Here is a 6,000-nt window from a genome sequence, read left to right on the forward strand (position 1 = left end):
CACAGGCTCCACATAGGTGATCCTTGAGGAATTTGACATTCTCGATGCCAATGACATGCTTCTTCTTCGCAAGCGTGTGCAAATTCCTCATGCCTGCATGACCAAGTCATCGATGCCAGAGCCAGCCTTCTGAAGCTTTTGCAAGTAGACACATGGCTGGTTGTGGTCCTGTAGAGAAATCAACAATATACAAGTCTCCTCTCCTAAAGCCTTCGAAGACTTTGGAATTGTCAGCTTCCATAAGCACAACACAACAGTACTTGCCAAAGACAACAACCATATCAAGATCACAAAGCATTGAGACAGACATAAGGTTGTATCATAGGGACTCAACAAGCATGACTTTGTCCATGTGTCGATCCTTTGTGATCGCAACCTTACCTAGACCCAATACCTGACTTTTGCCTTTGTCAGCAAAGATGATATGCTTCAGATGCGATGGAGATAATGGAGCATCCATCAATAGATTCTTGTCACCAGTCATGTGATTTGTACATCCACTATCGAGGACCCACTTAGTGGCTTTGGGTTGATCATCCTGTAGATGAATTAGTGCAGCTTACAAACTCATATACTTCATCAGTGAAGAATATGACATCAATTCATCAGATCATTTTCATCAAGCAATAGAACAGATACAGCAGTGTGAGGACGTGAGAAATGAAAGTTCATTTCTTCATGATTAGCCTGCATCCTATCAGGCATGCTCAGGTCTCCAGCAAATTTTTCAGACAATTACGTACGTCTAGAGACCTGACCCTGCAGAAGAGATTAGTTCTTTTTCTTCACCACCCACATCTGAAGGGGTGGCAAAGAGTTCATCATTCTGCGAGCTCCATACGAGAAGGATGGCATAGAAGCCAGTCCATTTCGTTTCACATAAGAGGGGTTAGAGTAAGCATAAGAGTAAGCAAAGAAATTCTTCGAGGACTTATGGACATAATGATTTGAAGAATAATGCACATATCCATAATGGGTTAGCATGATGATGTTCATATGAGGACTTTGATCCGTTTGAGGAATATGATCCATGTGAGGAGTTTGGTCCGTATGAGGACTTGGATCCATATGAAGAATTTGGTCCATATGAAGAATTTGATCTGGGGTTCCTATTCTTCACAGGTGGCTCATGATGATATTCACCTGAAGATTTTCAAGGCATCTTTTGGGAACCCAGATTTTCTTCATAGGGGAACCGTTCCTGCAGCTAGTGCCAACATATCTAGCAAATACTTCACCATTCTGATTTTTGAACAGTTTATAGTTGGAGTCAAATGACTCATCATCAGAACAAGGAGATTCACATGCAAATCCAGATAAGTTAGATGGATCAACTGGAGGTCCCTTTGCAGCAACCCATGTAGTTTTGGGGTACTGCTCAGGCTTCCAATATGTACCATCAGCATTGATTTTCCTCTCAAAGGCAATACCCTCTTTCCTAGGGTTCCTATTGAGGATCTGCTTTTTAAGCACATCACAAAGAGTCTGATGCCCTTTGAGGCTTTTGTACATGCCTGTCATGTACAATTCCTTCAGCCCTGCATCATTAGTGATACTAGCAATGTCCTCAGATGATGCATTAGTGATAACAGAAGCATGTGAAGAATTTGAAACATTAGCAGCATTTGAAATTCAGGTGAAGAATTAGCAGATTCACGTTCAATGCATTTCAAACATTGAGGAACAAATTCTTCCTGAGAAGCGCCGATTTGTTGAGCAAGTAATGAATCGCGCTCCTTCTGAAGATCTTCATAACTCACTCTTAGCTTCTCAAGGTCTTGCTTTCTTTGAAGAAGTTCATAAGAAAGATTCTCATGATCGGATAAGAGAGTGTTATGATGACCTTGAAGGGTGTCATACTTAGTGTGAAGTCTCTGAAGACTTTCAGCCAAAGCTTTTGACTGATCCATTTCTTCACCCAACATATCATCGCTCTTATTTACCATGTAGTGAACTTTTTCCAAAGCTCTTTGTTGTTTAGTGACAAGGGAAGTAAGTTTGACATAGCTGTGTCCGAATTCATCACTAGATTCATCATCACTAGACTCGGATAGGTAGCATTCAGTTACCTCGGCATCTTTTGCCATAAGGCATGATGCAGAAGATGATGATTCTGGTTCGAATGTCATCGCTTTGAGAGATTCTTGAAGTCCTCAAACCAAGGATCATGACAGGTTCGATGACCTTCATAGACCTCAGAGAGACGGTCCCAGATGATCTTCGCATGATCGAGATGCATGATATTCCTGAACTAATTTTGAGACAGACAGGAGCAGATGACATCCTTCGTCGTGAGGTTGAGAAGAGTGTACTTGCGAATGTCATCAGCTTCCGCCATCTTGCACAGATCGGTCAGTCCAATCTCAGTGACGGTCCATAGCTCGCTGTTCATCGCCATGAGGCGCTTCTTCATCATGGCCTTCCACTTGGGATACTCGTGACCGTCAAATATGGGGCATGTCACTTTCTTCATACCTGTGGTCGACATAACTAAAACTCCAGGCGGTTAAACCAAAATCACACAGAACAAGGGAGTACCTTGCTCTGATACCAATTGGAAGTGCGTTATATCGACTAGAGGGGGGTGAATAGGCGATTTTTATGAAATTATTCACTAAGGAATTTGTCGGTGAGGAAATTCCTTAGCGAAGAACTACTAGCAGCGGAATAAGTACTCAAAAGTAAACATAACAGAATACAAGCATGGTTATCATGATGAAATGAAGACAGGCACAGAGTACAGGTAGCGTAAGCACATGATGAAGACAAACAGACTGAAGAAATTAAACTGAGAAAATTGAGAAAGTCTTTAGTCAAAGTCTTCAAACACAGATATGAACAAACACACAACACAATTATGAGGAAATGAACGAGTTGAGGGAATAGAACCAGTAAGCTTGGTGAAGACAATGATTTGGTAGACCAGTTCCAACTGCTGTCTCAGTTGTACGTCTGGTTGGAGCGGCTGAGTATTTAAACTCGAGGACACACAGTCCCGGACACCCAGTCCTGAGCACGCAGCTCAGGACACCAAGTCCTCACCGTATTCTCCTTGAGCTAAGGTCACACAGACCTCTCCCAATCACTCGTGGTAAGTCTTCAGGTGACTTCCAAACCTTCAGAAACTTGGTCACTCGGCGATCCACAATTCCTCTTGGATGCTCTAGACCATGACGACTAACCGTCTGGAAGAAGCACAATCTTTAAAGGTAAGAGGCTTCGGATCCACGCAGGATCAATCTCTTCAGTGATGCTCAATCACTTGGGGTTTGTAGGTGTTTGGGTTTGGGTTTTTCCTCACTCGATGATTTTCGCTCAAAGTCCTCAAAGGATGGGTTGCCCTCAAATGACAAGTGTCAGTTTCTCTCAGAGCAGCCAACCAGCTAGTGGTTGTAGGGGGTGGGTATTTATAGCCTAGGGAGCAGCCCGACATGATAAGACATAAATGCCCTTCAATGATAGGACCGTTAGGTGGATAGATATTTTGGGACAGCTGGCGCATAGCACAACAATGGTCGGAATTTTGAGTAGCAAAATCCTCAGGGCTATCATGTTCCTCACTGTGTAGGTAATCCGCACTGGCGAATTCCTAACTCTTTAGTCAGAACAAATTCCTCAGAGACCAGAAGAACTTCGTCTCTGTCACTGAAGAAATTGACTGAACTGTATGAGATTTCCAATGGCTTCACTCGAAGGGATTGGTAGGTGTAGGATTTTGAGTTGAGCATCACTTGGAAATTTTTCCTTAGTATTTCCTCGACCCCCTATAACTGTACGGTGTTTCCTATGACTCAAGAAAGAGAAAATGAAACTACAAATACAAAAGTCTTCACGCTTCATGTTCCTCGAATGGATACCAAGTCTTCAAGGTCACACCAATTTCTTCACTTTCAAAGTCTTCAGAAAGTCTTCAGAGATTCAAAGTCTTCAGAAAGTCTTCAGAGATTCAAAGTCTTCAGTCGAAGAAACTTCATTTTTAGGGGTCGACTTTCTGTGTAAATATCAAACTCCTCATAGACTTATAGACCTGTGTACACTCACAAACGCATTAGTCCCTTAACCTATAAGTCTTCAATACACCAAAATCACTAAGGGGCACTAGATGCACTTACAGACATGTCCACTAAGATAAACCCTAGGTCACTCTTCTCTACTCATTTCTGACTCCTCTCCATTTTCTACTCTTTAGGATGGAGGATGCAAGGAACAAGTTTGCAGAACCGGAGGAAGAATCACCTTTTGGACGACACCTGATGTAACACCCTCGATGCGACTATAGCTCCCACGTGTCAAGGCACGACTTAGAGACATAATCGCATTGAAGGCATATGTCGCAAGTTAGGCAATCTTCACAACATCCCATGTAATAATAATAAAAGGGGAGATAACATAGTTGGCTTACACTCGCCACGTCAATCAAGTACATAAATAACATTACATCATCCATACACTCAAGGCCTGACTACGACACCAAAATAAAAGAGAACCCAACATGCGACAACGGTCCCGTTCACCCCCAACTGGGCACCACTACTGATCATCGGGAAAGGAAACATAGTATCGTTGAGAGTCTTCGTCGAACTCCCACTTGAGCTCATATGCGTCTCCTGGAGCGGAATTATCAGGACCTGCATCTGGTGATATAGTAATCTGTGAGCCATAGGGACTCTGCAATCTTGCTCCCTCGCGATCAAAACTATTTGAGCTTAAAGGTATGGCAAGGTAAAATATGAGTGGAGCTGCAGCAAGCGACTAGCAAGTATGGTGGCTAACTTATTCACAAAAGAGAGCGAGAAGAGGAGGCAAAGCACGAGCGAGAAGCTAGAGAACAACCTGCGCAAACATTACTCCAACACCGTGTCCACTTCCCGGACTCCGCCGAGAAGAGGCCATCACGGCAACACACTCAGTTGATTCATTTTAATTACATTAAGGTTCAAGTTATCTACAACCGGACATTAACAAATTCCCATCTGCCCATAACCGCGGGCACGGCTTTCGAAAGTTCAATCCCTACAGGGGAGTCCCAACTTAGCCCATGACAAGCTCTCACGGTCAACGAAGGAATAGACCTCCTCCCAAGACGTTCCGATCAGACTCGGTATCTCGGTAACTCAAGACACTTCGATAGGTTAAAACAAGACCAGCAACACCGCCCGAATGTGCCGACAAATCCCGATAGGAGCTGCACATATCTCTTTCTCAGGGCACACTCAGATGAGCAAGACGTCGGGTAGGCCAGCCCAGAGTTGCCCCTGGTAGCCCCCGAACATCGCTCAGTGGGACCAACGCTCAGAGGAGCACTGGCCCGGGGGGGTAAAATAAGATGACCCTTGAGTCTGCAGAACCCAAGGGAAAGAAAAGGCTAGGTGGCGAATGGTAAGACCAAGGTTGGGCATTGCTGGAAAAGCTTTAAACAAGGTGAAATATCAAGGGGTTCCCATTATAACCCAACCGCGTAAGGAACGCAAAATCCGGGAACATAACACCGATATGACGGAAACTAGGGCGGCAAGAGTGGAACAAAACACTAGGCGAGAGGCCGAGCCTTCCACCCTTTACCAAGTATATAGATGCATTAAGATAACATGGCAATATAATGATATCCCAACAAGTAAATAAATGATGTTCCAACAAGGAACGGCCTCCAATCTTCATCTGCAACTAGCAACGCTATAAGAGGGGCTGAGCAAAGCGGTAACATAGCCAATCAATGGTTTGCTAGGACAAAGGTGGGTTAGAGGTTCGACATGGCAATTTGGGAGGCTTGCAAGCAAGTGGTAGGCATCGTAGCAATGGCATAGCAAAAGAGCGAGCAAACTAGCAAAGCAAAGATAGTAGTGATTTCGAGGGTATGATCATCTTGCCTGCACAGTTGTCAGAGTTGACTGGATCCTCAAAAGCAAACTCGACGGGCTCCTCATTAGCGAACTCGTCTCCTGGCTCTACCCAAACAAGACAAACAAGCAACAAGGACACAATCAACCACGTGCAAGGATC

The sequence above is a fragment of the Triticum aestivum genome, chromosome 2A, assembly GCF_018294505.1.
Source record: "Triticum aestivum cultivar Chinese Spring chromosome 2A, IWGSC CS RefSeq v2.1, whole genome shotgun sequence".
NCBI lineage: Eukaryota > Viridiplantae > Streptophyta > Magnoliopsida > Poales > Poaceae > Triticum > Triticum aestivum.